We start from the raw sequence: 13,839 nt of genomic DNA, 5'->3' as shown, positions 1-13,839 counted from the left end.
GGCCTGCAAAGAAACTGCGTTTCACAGCCCTTTGTAAGGGATGTTCCCGGTAGGCTGTAAGAGCCCAATGCAGAGCGAGTTGTTTCTTAGCTTCCCAAAGAGCTGGAAGCAAGATGCTTTGGGGACTATCTCTGTCTTTGGAAACAATTCAGCACTTTGTGCCTTGAAGCTCTAGGGCAATGTAGCACACCCACAGCAGACGTTCTACTTCAGCCAGATCAGGCCTGCAAAGAAACTGCGTTTCACAGCCCTTTGTAAGGGATGTTCCCGGTAGGCTGTAAGAGCCCAATGCAGAGCGAGTTGTTTCTTAGCTTCCCAAAGAGCTGGAAGCAAGATGCTTTGGGGACTATCTCTGTCTTTGGAAACAATTCAGCACTTTGTGCCTTGAAGCTCTAGGGCAATGTAGCACACCCACAGCAGAAGTTCTACTTCAGCCAGATCAGGCCTGCAAAGAAACTGCGTTTCACAGCCCTTTGTAAGGGATGTTCCCGGTAGGCTGTAAGAGCCCAATGCAGAACGAGTTGTTTCTTAGCTTCCCAAAGAGCTGGAAGCAAGATGCTTTGGGGACTATCTCTGTCTTTGGAAACAATTCAGCACTTTGTGCCTTGAAGCTCTAGGGCAATGTAGCACACCCACAGCAGAAGTTCTACTTCAGCCAGATCAGGCCTGCAAAGAAACTGCGTTTCACAGCCCTTTGTAAGGGATGTTCCCGGTAGGCTGTAAGAGCCCAATGCAGAGCGAGTTGTTTCTTAGCTTCCCAAAGAGCTGGAAGCAAGATGCTTTGGGGACTATCTCTGTCTTTGGAAACAATTCAGCACTTTGTGCCTTGAAGCTCTAGGGCAATGTAGCACACCCACAGCAGAAGTTCTACTTCAGCCAGATCAGGCCTGCAAAGAAACTGCGTTTCACAGCCCTTTGTAAGGGATGTTCCCGGTAGGCTGTAAGAGCCCAATGCAGAGCGAGTTGTTTCTTAGCTTCCCAAAGAGCTGGAAGCAAGATGCTTTGGGGACTATCTCTGTCTTTGGAAACAATTCAGCACTTTGTGCCTTGAAGCTCTAGGGCAATGTAGCACACCCACAGCAGAAGTTCTACTTCAGCCAGATCAGGCCTGCAAAGAAACTGCGTTTCACAGCCCTTTGTAAGGGATGTTCCCGGTAGGCTGTAAGAGCCCAATGCAGAGCGAGTTGTTTCTTAGCTTCCCAAAGAGCTGGAAGCAAGATGCTTTGGGGACTATCTCTGTCTTTGGAAACAATTCAGCACTTTGTGCCTTGAAGCTCTAGGGCAATGTAGCACACCCACAGCAGAAGTTCTACTTCAGCCAGATCAGGCCTGCAAAGAAACTGCGTTTCACAGCCCTTTGTAAGGGATGTTCCCGGTAGGCTGTAAGAGCCCAATGCAGAGCGAGTTGTTTCTTAGCTTCCCAAAGAGCTGGAAGCAAGATGCTTTGGGGACTATCTCTGTCTTTGGAAACAATTCAGCACTTTGTGCCTTGAAGCTCTAGGGCAATGTAGCACACCCACAGCAGAAGTTCTACTTCAGCCAGATCAGGCCTGCAAAGAAACTGCGTTTCACAGCCCTTTGTAAGGGATGTTCCCGGTAGGCTGTAAGAGCCCAATGCAGAGCGAGTTGTTTCTTAGCTTCCCAAAGAGCTGGAAGCAAGATGCTTTGGGGACTATCTCTGTCTTTGGAAACAATTCAGCACTTTGTGCCTTGAAGCTCTAGGGCAATGTAGCACACCCACAGCTGAAGTTCTACTTCAGCCAGATCAGGCCTGCAAAGAAACTGCGTTTCACAGCCCTTTGTAAGGGATGTTCCCGGTAGGCTGTAAGAGCCCAATGCAGAACGAGTTGTTTCTTAGCTTCCCAAAGAGCTGGAAGCAAGATGCTTTGGGGACTATCTCTGTCTTTGGAAACAATTCAGCACTTTGTGCCTTGAAGCTCTAGGGCAATGTAGCACACCCAGAGCAGAAGTTCTACTTCAGCCAGATCAGGCCTGCAAAGAAACTGCGTTTCACAGCCCTTTGTAAGGGATGTTCCCGGTAGGCTGTAAGAGCCCAATGCAGAGCGAGTTGTTTCTTAGCTTCCCAAAGAGCTGGAAGCAAGATGCTTTGGGGACTATCTCTGTCTTTGGAAACAATTCAGCACTTTGTGCCTTGAAGCTCTAGGGCAATGTAGCACACCCACAGCAGAAGTTCTACTTCAGCCAGATCAGGCCTGCAAAGAAACTGCGTTTCACAGCCCTTTGTAAGGGATGTTCCCGGTAGGCTGTAAGAGCCCAATGCAGAACGAGTTGTTTCTTAGCTTCCCAAAGAGCTGGAAGCAAGATGCTTTGGGGACTATCTCTGTCTTTGGAAACAATTCAGCACTTTGTGCCTTGAAGCTCTAGGGCAATGTAGCACACCCACAGCTGAAGTTCTACTTCAGCCAGATCAGGCCTGCAAAGAAACTGCGTTTCACAGCCCTTTGTAAGGGATGTTCCCGGTAGGCTGTAAGAGCCCAATGCAGAACGAGTTGTTTCTTAGCTTCCCAAAGAGCTGGAAGCAAGATGCTTTGGGGACTATCTCTGTCTTTGGAAACAATTCAGCACTTTGTGCCTTGAAGCTCTAGGGCAATGTAGCACACCCACAGCAGAAGTTCTACTTCAGCCAGATCAGGCCTGCAAAGAAACTGCGTTTCACAGCCCTTTGTAAGGGATGTTCCCGGTAGGCTGTAAGAGCCCAATGCAGAGCGAGTTGTTTCTTAGCTTCCCAAAGAGCTGGAAGCAAGATGCTTTGGGGACTATCTCTGTCTTTGGAAACAATTCAGCACTTTGTGCCTTGAAGCTCTAGGGCAATGTAGCACACCCACAGCAGAAGTTCTACTTCAGCCAGATCAGGCCGGCAAAGAAACTGCGTTTCACAGCCCTTTGTAAGGGATGTTCCCGGTAGGCTGTAAGAGCCCAATGCAGAACGAGTTGTTTCTTAGCTTCCCAAAGAGCTGGAAGCAAGATGCTTTGGGGACTATCTCTGTCTTTGGAAACAATTCAGCACTTTGTGCCTTGAAGCTCTAGGGCAATGTAGCACACCCACAGCAGAAGTTCTACTTCAGCCAGATCAGGTTGCAAAGAAACTGCGTTTCACAGCCCTTTGTAAGGGATGTTCCCGGTAGGCTGTAAGAGCCCAATGCAGAGCGAGTTGTTTCTTAGCTTCCCAAAGAGCTGGAAGCAAGATGCTTTGGGGACTATCTCTGTCTTTGGAAACAATTCAGCACTTTGTGCCTTGAAGCTCTAGGGCAATGTAGCACACCCACAGCAGAAGTTCTACTTCAGCCAGATCAGGCCGGCAAAGAAACTGCGTTTCACAGCCCTTTGTAAGGGATGTTCCCGGTAGGCTGTAAGAGCCCAATGCAGAACGAGTTGTTTCTTAGCTTCCCAAAGAGCTGGAAGCAAGATGCTTTGGGGACTATCTCTGTCTTTGGAAACAATTCAGCACTTTGTGCCTTGAAGCTCTAGGGCAATGTAGCACACCCACAGCAGAAGTTCTACTTCAGCCAGATCAGGCCTGCAAAGAAACTGCGTTTCACAGCCCTTTGTAAGGGATGTTCCCGGTAGGCTGTAAGAGCCCAATGCAGAACGAGTTGTTTCTTAGCTTCCCAAAGAGCTGGAAGCAAGATGCTTTGGGGACTATCTCTGTCTTTGGAAACAATTCAGCACTTTGTGCCTTGAAGCTCTAGGGCAATGTAGCACACCCAGAGCAGAAGTTCTACTTCAGCCAGATCAGGCCTGCAAAGAAACTGCGTTTCACAGCCCTTTGTAAGGGATGTTCCCGGTAGGCTGTAAGAGCCCAATGCAGAGCGAGTTGTTTCTTAGCTTCCCAAAGAGCTGGAAGCAAGATGCTTTGGGGACTATCTCTGTCTTTGGAAACAATTCAGCACTTTGTGCCTTGAAGCTCTAGGGCAATGTAGCACACCCACAGCAGAAGTTCTACTTCAGCCAGATCAGGCCTGCAAAGAAACTGCGTTTCACAGCCCTTTGTAAGGGATGTTCCCGGTAGGCTGTAAGAGCCCAATGCAGAACGAGTTGTTTCTTAGCTTCCCAAAGAGCTGGAAGCAAGATGCTTTGGGGACTATCTCTGTCTTTGGAAACAATTCAGCACTTTGTGCCTTGAAGCTCTAGGGCAATGTAGCACACCCACAGCAGAAGTTCTACTTCAGCCAGATCAGGCCTGCAAAGAAACTGCGTTTCACAGCCCTTTGTAAGGGATGTTCCCGGTAGGCTGTAAGAGCCCAATGCAGAGCGAGTTGTTTCTTAGCTTCCCAAAGAGCTGGAAGCAAGATGCTTTGGGGACTATCTCTGTCTTTGGAAACAATTCAGCACTTTGTGCCTTGAAGCTCTAGGGCAATGTAGCACACCCACAGCAGAAGTTCTACTTCAGCCAGATCAGGCCGGCAAAGAAACTGCGTTTCACAGCCCTTTGTAAGGGATGTTCCCGGTAGGCTGTAAGAGCCCAATGCAGAACGAGTTGTTTCTTAGCTTCCCAAAGAGCTGGAAGCAAGATGCTTTGGGGACTATCTCTGTCTTTGGAAACAATTCAGCACTTTGTGCCTTGAAGCTCTAGGGCAATGTAGCACACCCACAGCAGAAGTTCTACTTCAGCCAGATCAGGCCGGCAAAGAAACTGCGTTTCACAGCCCTTTGTAAGGGATGTTCCCGGTAGGCTGTAAGAGCCCAATGCAGAACGAGTTGTTTCTTAGCTTCCCAAAGAGCTGGAAGCAAGATGCTTTGGGGACTATCTCTGTCTTTGGAAACAATTCAGCACTTTGTGCCTTGAAGCTCTAGGGCAATGTAGCACACCCAGAGCAGAAGTTCTACTTCAGCCAGATCAGGCCTGCAAAGAAACTGCGTTTCACAGCCCTTTGTAAGCTATGTTCCCGGTAGGCTGTAAGAGCCCAATGCAGAGCGAGTTGTTTCTTAGCTTCCCAAAGAGCTGGAAGCAAGATGCTTTGGGGACTATCTCTGTCTTTGGAAACAATTCAGCACTTTGTGCCTTGAAGCTCTAGGGCAATGTAGCACACCCACAGCAGAAGTTCTACTTCAGCCAGATCAGGCCTGCAAAGAAACTGCGTTTCACAGCCCTTTGTAAGGGATGTTCCCGGTAGGCTGTAAGAGCCCAATGCAGAACGAGTTGTTTCTTAGCTTCCCAAAGAGCTGGAAGCAAGATGCTTTGGGGACTATCTCTGTCTTTGGAAACAATTCAGCACTTTGTGCCTAGAAGCTCTAGGGCAATGTAGCACACCCACAGCAGAAGTTCTACTTCAGCCAGATCAGGCCTGCAAAGAAACTGCGTTTCACAGCCCTTTGTAAGGGATGTTCCCGGTAGGCTGTAAGAGCCCAATGCAGAACGAGTTGTTTCTTAGCTTCCCAAAGAGCTGGAAGCAAGATGCTTTGGGGACTATCTCTGTCTTTGGAAACAATTCAGCACTTTGTGCCTTGAAGCTCCAGGGCAATGTAGCACACCCACAGCAGACGTTCTACTTCAGCCAGATCAGGCCTGCCAAGAAACTGCGTTCAACAGGACTTTGTAAGAGATGTTCCCCATAGGCTGTAAGAACACTGTGCAGAGCGAGTTGTTTCATAGCTTCCCATAGAGCTGGAAGCAAGATGCTTTGGGGCCTATCTCTGTCTTTGGAAACAATTCAGCACTTTGTGCCTTGAAGCTCTAGGGCAATGTAGCACACCCAGAGCAGAAGTTCTACTTCAGCCAGATCAGGCCTGCAAAGAAACTGCGTTTCACAGCCCTTTGTAAGGGATGTTCCCGGTAGGCTGTAAGAGCCCAATGCAGAGCGAGTTGTTTCTTAGCTTCCCAAAGAGCTGGAAGCAAGATGCTTTGGGGACTATCTCTGTCTTTGGAAACAATTCAGCACTTTGTGCCTTGAAGCTCTAGGGCAATGTAGCACACCCAGAGCAGAAGTTCTACTTCAGCCAGATCAGGCCTGCAAAGAAACTGCGTTTCACAGCCCTTTGTAAGGGATGTTCCCGGTAGGCTGTAAGAGCCCAATGCAGAACGAGTTGTTTCTTAGCTTCCCAAAGAGCTGGAAGCAAGATGCTTTGGGGACTATCTCTGTCTTTGGAAACAATTCAGCACTTTGTGCCTTGAAGCTCTAGGGCAATGTAGCACACCCACAGCAGAAGTTCTACTTCAGCCAGATCAGGCCTGCAAAGAAACTGCGTTTCACAGCCCTTTGTAAGGGATGTTCCCGGTAGGCTGTAAGAGCCCAATGCAGAACGAGTTGTTTCTTAGCTTCCCAAAGAGCTGGAAGCAAGATGCTTTGGGGACTATCTCTGTCTTTGGAAACAATTCAGCACTTTGTGCCTTGAAGCTCTAGGGCAATGTAGCACACCCACAGCAGAAGTTCTACTTCAGCCAGATCAGGCCTGCCAAGAAACTGCGTTCAACAGGACTTTGTAAGAGATGTTCCCCATAGGCTGTAAGAACACTGTGCAGAGCGAGTTGTTTCATAGCTTCACATAGAGCTGGAAGCAAGATTCTTTGGGGCCTATCTCTGTCTTTGGAAACAATTCAGCAGTTTGTGCCTTGAAGCTCTAGAGCAATGTAGCACACCCAGAGCAGAAGTTCTACTTCAGCCAGATCAGGCCTGCAAAGAAACTGCGTTTCACAGCCCTTTGTAAGGGATGTTCCCGGTAGGCTGTAAGAGCCCAATGCAGAGCGAGTTGTTTCTTAGCTTCCCAAAGAGCTGGAAGCAAGATGCTTTGGGGACTATCTCTGTCTTTGGAAACAATTCAGCACTTTGTGCCTTGAAGCTCTAGGGCAATGTAGCACACCCAGAGCAGCAGTTCTACTTCAGCCAGATCAGGCCTGCAAAGAAACTGCGTTTCACAGCCCTTTGTAAGGGATGTTCCCGGTAGGCTGTAAGAGCCCAATGCAGAGCGAGTTGTTTCTTAGCTTCCCAAAGAGCTGGAAGCAAGATGCTTTGGGGACTATCTCTGTCTTTGGAAACAATTCAGCACTTTGTGCCTTGAAGCTCTAGGGCAATGTAGCACATCCAGAGCAGAAGTTCTACTTCAGCCAATCAGGCCTGCAAAGAAACTGTGTTTCACAGCCCTTTGTAAGGGATGTTCCCGGTAGGCTGTAAGAGCCCAATGCAGAGCGAGTTGTTTCTTAGCTTCCCAAAGAGCTGGAAGCAAGATGCTTTGGGGACTATCTCTGTCTTTGGAAACAATTCAGCACTTTGTGCCTTGAAGCTCTAGGGCAATGTAGCACACCCACAGCAGAAGTTCTACTTCAGCCAGATCAGGCCGGCAAAGAAACTGCGTTTCACAGCCCTTTGTAAGGGATGTTCCCGGTAGGCTGTAAGAGCCCAATGCAGAACGAGTTGTTTCTTAGCTTCCCAAAGAGCTGGAAGCAAGATGCTTTGGGGACTATCTCTGTCTTTGGAAACAATTCAGCACTTTGTGCCTTGAAGCTCTAGGGCAATGTAGCACACCCACAGCAGAAGTTCTACTTCAGCCAGATCAGGCCTGCAAAGAAACTGCATTTCACAGCCCTTTGTAAGGGATGTTCCCGGTAGGCTGTAAGAGCCCAATGCAGAACGAGTTGTTTCTTAGCTTCCCAAAGAGCTGGAAGCAAGATGCTTTGGGGACTATCTCTGTCTTTGGAAACAATTCAGCACTTTGTGCCTTGAAGCTCTAGGGCAATGTAGCACACCCACAGCAGAAGTTCTACTTCAGCCAGATCAGGCCGGCAAAGAAACTGCGTTTCACAGCCCTTTGTAAGGGATGTTCCCGGTAGGCTGTAAGAGCCCAATGCAGAACGAGTTGTTTCTTAGCTTCCCAAAGAGCTGGAAGCAAGATGCTTTGGGGCCTATCTCTGTCTTTGGAAACAATTCAGCACTTTGTGCCTTGAAGCTCAAGGGCAATGTAGCACACCCACAGCAGAAGTTCTACTTCAGCCAGATCAGGCCTGCCAAGAAACTGCGTTCAACAGGACTTTGTAAGAGATGTTCCCCATAGGCTGTAAGAACACTGTGCAGAGCGAGTTGTTTCATAGCTTCCCATAGAGCTGGAAGCAAGATGCTTTGGGGCCTATCTTTGTCTTTGGAAACAATTCAGCAGTTTGTGCCTTGAAGCTCTAGAGCAATGTAGCACACCCACAGCAGAAGTTCTACTTCAGCCAGATCAGGCCTGCAAAGAAACTGCGTTTCACAGCCCTTTGTAAGGGATGTTCCCGGTAGGCTGTAAGAGCCCAATGCAGAGCGAGTTGTTTCTTAGCTTCCCAAAGAGCTGGAAGCAAGATGCTTTGGGGACTATCTCTGTCTTTGGAAACAATTCAGCACTTTGTGCCTTGAAGCTCTAGGGCAATGTAGCACACCCACAGCAGAAGTTCTACTTCAGCCAGATCAGGCCTGCAAAGAAACTGCGTTTCACAGCCCTTTGTAAGGGATGTTCCCGGTAGGCTGTAAGAGCCCAATGCAGAGCGAGTTGTTTCTTAGCTTCCCAAAGAGCTGGAAGCAAGATGCTTTGGGGACTATCTCTGTCTTTGGAAACAATTCAGCCCTTTGTGCCTTGAAGCTCTAGGGCAATGTAGCACACCCACAGCAGAAGTTCTACTTCAGCCAGATCAGGCCTGCAAAGAAACTGCGTTTCACAGCCCTTTGTAAGGGATGTTCCCGGTAGGCTGTAAGAGCCCAATGCAGAACGAGTTGTTTCTTAGCTTCCCAAAGAGCTGGAAGCAAGATGCTTTGGGGACTATCTCTGTCTTTGGAAACAATTCAGCACTTTGTGCCTTGAAGCTCTAGGGCAATGTAGCACACCCACAGCAGAAGTTCTACTTCAGCCAGATCAGGCCGGCAAAGAAACTGCGTTTCACAGCCCTTTGTAAGGGATGTTCCCGGTAGGCTGTAAGAGCCCAATGCAGAACGAGTTGTTTCTTAGCTTCCCAAAGAGCTGGAAGCAAGATGCTTTGGGGACTATCTCTGTCTTTGGAAACAATTCAGCACTTTGTGCCTTGAAGCTCTAGGGCAATGTAGCACACCCACAGCAGAAGTTCTACTTCAGCCAGATCAGGCCTGCCAAGAAACTGCGTTCAACAGGACTTTGTAAGAGATGTTCCCCATAGGCTGTAAGAACACTGTGCAGAGCGAGTTGTTTCATAGCTTCCCATAGAGCTGGAAGCAAGATGCTTTGGGGCCTATCTTTGTCTTTGGAAACAATTCAGCAGTTTGTGCCTTGTAGCTCTAGAGCAATGTAGCACACCCACAGCAGAAGTTCTACTTCAGCCAGATCAGGCCTGCAAAGAAACTGCGTTTCACAGCCCTTTGTAAGGGATGTTCCCGGTAGGCTGTAAGAGCCCAATGCAGAGCGAGTTGTTTCTTAGCTTCACAAAGAGCTGGAAGCAAGATGCTTTGGGGACTATCTCTGTCTTTGGAAACAATTCAGCACTTTGTGCCTTGAAGCTCTAGGGCAATGTAGCACACCCAGAGCAGAAGTTCTACTTCAGCCAGATCAGGCCTGCAAAGAAACTGCGTTTCACAGCCCTTTGTAAGGGATGTTCCCGGTAGGCTGTAAGAGCCCAATGCAGAGCGAGTTGTTTCTCAGCTTCCCAAAGAGCTGGAAGCAAGATGCTTTGGGGACTATCTCTGTCTTTGGAAACAATTCAGCACTTTGTGCCTTGAAGCTCTAGGGCAATGTAGCACACCCACAGCAGAAGTTCTACTTCAGCCAGATCAGGCCTGCAAAGAAACTGCGTTTCACAGCCCTTTGTAAGGGATGTTCCCGGTAGGCTGTAAGAGCCCAATGCAGAGCGAGTTGTTTCTTAGCTTCCCAAAGAGCTGGAAGCAAGATGCTTTGGGGACTATCTCTGTCTTTGGAAACAATTCAGCACTTTGTGCCTTGAAGCTCTAGGGCAATGTAGCACACCCACAGCAGAAGTTCTACTTCAGCCAGATCAGGCCTGCAAAGAAACTGCGTTTCACAGCCCTTTGTAAGGGATGTTCCCGGTAGGCTGTAAGAGCCCAATGCAGAACGAGTTGTTTCTTAGCTTCCCAAAGAGCTGGAAGCAAGATGCTTTGGGGACTATCTCTGTCTTTGGAAACAATTCAGCACTTTGTGCCTTGAAGCTCTAGGGCAATGTAGCACACCCACAGCAGAAGTTCTACTTCAGCCAGATCAGGCCTGCAAAGAAACTGCGTTTCACAGCCCTTTGTAAGGGATGTTCCCGGTAGGCTGTAAGAGCCCAATGCAGAACGAGTTGTTTCTTAGCTTCCCAAAGAGCTGGAAGCAAGATGCTTTGGGGACTATCTCTGTCTTTGGAAACAATTCAGCACTTTGTGCCTTGAAGCTCTAGGGCAATGTAGCACACCCAGAGCAGAAGTTCTACTTCAGCCAGATCAGGCCTGCAAAGAAACTGCGTTTCACAGCCCTTTGTAAGGGATGTTCCCGGTAGGCTGTAAGAGCCCAATGCAGAGCGAGTTGTTTCTTAGCTTCCCAAAGAGCTGGAAGCAAGATGCTTTGGGGACTATCTCTGTCTTTGGAAACAATTCAGCACTTTGTGCCTTGAAGCTCTAGGGCAATGTAGCACACCCACAGCAGAAGTTCTACTTCAGCCAGATCAGGTCTGCAAAGAAACTGCGTTTCACAGCCCTTTATAAGGGATGTTCCCGGTAGGCTGTAAGAGCCCAATGCAGAACGAGTTGTTTCTTAGCTTCCCAAAGAGCTGGAAGCAAGATGCTTTGGGGACTATCTCTGTCTTTGGAAACAATTCAGCACTTTGTGCCTTGAAGCTGTAGGGCAATGTAGCACACCCAGAGCAGAAGTTCTACTTCAGCCAGATCAGGCCTGCAAAGAAACTGCGTTTCACAGCCCTTTGTAAGGGATGTTCCCGGTAGGCTGTAAGAGCCCAATGCAGAACGAGTTGTTTCTTAGCTTCCCAAAGAGCTGGAAGCAAGATGCTTTGGGGACTATCTCTGTCTTTGGAAACAATTCAGCACTTTGTGCCTTGAAGCTCTAGGGCAATGTAGCACACCCAGAGCAGAAGTTCTACTTCAGCCAGATCAGGCCTGCAAAGAAACTGCGTTTCACAGCCCTTTGTAAGGGATGTTCCCGGTAGGCTGTAAGAGCCCAATGCAGAGCGAGTTGTTTCTTAGCTTCCCAAAGAGCTGGAAGCAAGATGCTTTGGGGACTATCTCTGTCTTTGGAAACAATTCAGCACTTTGTGCCTTGAAGCTCTAGGGCAATGTAGCACACCCACAGCAGAAGTTCTACTTCAGCCAGATCAGGCCTGCAAAGAAACTGCGTTTCACAGCCCTTTGTAAGGGATGTTCCCGGTAGGCTGTAAGAGCCCAATGCAGAACGAGTTGTTTCTTAGCTTCCCAAAGAGCTGGAAGCAAGATGCTTTGGGGACTATCTCTGTCTTTGGAAACAATTCAGCACTTTGTGCCTTGAAGCTCTAGGGCAATGTAGCACACCCACAGCAGAAGTTCTACTTCAGCCAGATCAGGCCTGCAAAGAAACTGCGTTTCACAGCCCTTTGTAAGGGATGTTCCCGGTAGGCTGTAAGAGCCCAATGCAGAACGAGTTGTTTCTTAGCTTCCCAAAGAGCTGGAAGCAAGATGCTTTGGGGACTATCTCTGTCTTTGGAAACAATTCAGCACTTTGTGCCTTGAAGCTCTAGGGCAATGTAGCACACCCAGAGCAGAAGTTCTACTTCAGCCAGATCAGGCCTGCAAAGAAACTGCGTTTCACAGCCCTTTGTAAGGGATGTTCCCGGTAGGCTGTAAGAGCCCAATGCAGAGCGAGTTGTTTCTTAGCTTCCCAAAGAGCTGGAAGCAAGATGCTTTGGGGACTATCTCTGTCTTTGGAAACAATTCAGCACTTTGTGCCTTGAAGCTCTAGGGCAATGTAGCACACCCACAGCAGAAGTTCTACTTCAGCCAGATCAGGCCTGCAAAGAAACTGCGTTTCACAGCCCTTTGTAAGGGATGTTTCCGGTAGGCTGTAAGAGCCCAATGCAGAACGAGTTGTTTCTTAGCTTCCCAAAGAGCTGGAAGCAAGATGCTTTGGGGACTATCTCTGTCTTTGGAAACAATTCAGCACTTTGTGCCTTGAAGCTCTAGGGCAATGTAGCACACCCACAGCAGAAGTTCTACTTCAGCCAGATCAGGTTGCAAAGAAACTGCGTTTCACAGCCCTTTGTAAGGGATGTTCCCGGTAGGCTGTAAGAGCCCAATGCAGAGCGAGTTGTTTCTTAGCTTCCCAAAGAGCTGGAAGCAAGATGCTTTGGGGACTATCTCTGTCTTTGGAAACAATTCAGCACTTTGTGCCTTGAAGCTCTAGGGCAATGTAGCACACCCACAGCAGAAGTTCTACTTCAGCCAGATCAGGCCTGCAAAGAAACTGCGTTTCACAGCCCTTTGTAAGGGATGTTCCCGGTAGGCTGTAAGAGCCCAATGCAGAACGAGTTGTTTCTTAGCTTCCCAAAGAGCTGGAAGCAAGATGCTTTGGGGACTATCTCTGTCTTTGGAAACAATTCAGCACTTTGTGCCTTGAAGCTCTAGGGCAATGTAGCACACCCACAGCAGAAGTTCTACTTCAGCCAGATCAGGCCTGCAAAGAAACTGCGTTTCACAGCCCTTTGTAAGGGATGTTCCCGGTAGGCTGTAAGAGCCCAATGCAGAACGAGTTGTTTCTTAGCTTCCCAAAGAGCTGGAAGCAAGATGCTTTGGGGACTATCTCTGTCTTTGGAAACAATTCAGCACTTTGTGCCTTGAAGCTCTAGGGCAATGTAGCACACCCACAGCAGAAGTTCTACTTCAGCCAGATCAGGCCTGCAAAGAAACTGCGTTTCACAGCCCTTTGTAAGGGATGTTCCCGGTAGGCTGTAAGAGCCCAATGCAGAACGAGTTGTTTCTTAGCTTCCCAAAGAGCTGGAAGCAAGATGCTTTGGGGACTATCTCTGTCTTTGGAAACAATTCAGCACTTTGTGCCTTGAAGCTCTAGGGCAATGTAGCACACCCAGAGCAGAAGTTCTACTTCAGCCAGATCAGGCCTGCAAAGAAACTGCGTTTCACAGCCCTTTGTAAGGGATGTTCCCGGTAGGCTGTAAGAGCCCAATGCAGAGCGAGTTGTTTCTTAGCTTCCCAAAGAGCTGGAAGCAAGATGCTTTGGGGACTATCTCTGTCTTTGGAAACAATTCAGCACTTTGTGCCTTGAAGCTCTAGGGCAATGTAGCACACCCACAGCAGAAGTTCTACTTCAGCCAGATCAGGCCTGCAAAGAAACTGCGTTTCACAGCCCTTTGTAAGGGATGTTCCCGGTAGGCTGTAAGAGCCCAATGCAGAACGAGTTGTTTCTTAGCTTCCCAAAGAGCTGGAAGCAAGATGCTTTGGGGACTATCTCTGTCTTTGGAAACAATTCAGCACTTTGTGCCTTGAAGCTCTAGGGCAATGTAGCACACCCACAGCAGAAGTTCTACTTCAGCCAGATCAGGCCTGCAAAGAAACTGCGTTTCACAGCCCTTTGTAAGGGATGTTCCCGGTAGGCTGTAAGAGCCCAATGCAGAGCGAGTTGTTTCTTAGCTTCCCAAAGAGCTGGAAGCAAGATGCTTTGGGGACTATCTCTGTCTTTGGAAACAATTCAGCACTTTGTGCCTTGAAGCTCTAGGGCAATGTAGCACACCCACAGCAGAAGTTCTACTTCAGCCAGATCAGGCCTGCAAAGAAACTGCGTTTCACAGCCCTTTGTAAGGGATGTTCCCGGTAGGCTGTAAGAGCCCAATGCAGAACGAGTTGTTTCTTAGCTTCCCAAAGAGCTGGAAGCAAGATGCTTTGGGGACTATCTCTGTCTTTG

The sequence above is a fragment of the Equus asinus genome, chromosome 2, assembly GCF_041296235.1.
Source record: "Equus asinus isolate D_3611 breed Donkey chromosome 2, EquAss-T2T_v2, whole genome shotgun sequence".
Lineage (NCBI taxonomy): Eukaryota > Metazoa > Chordata > Mammalia > Perissodactyla > Equidae > Equus > Equus asinus.
Note: the sequence above shows the minus strand (reverse complement) of the source record.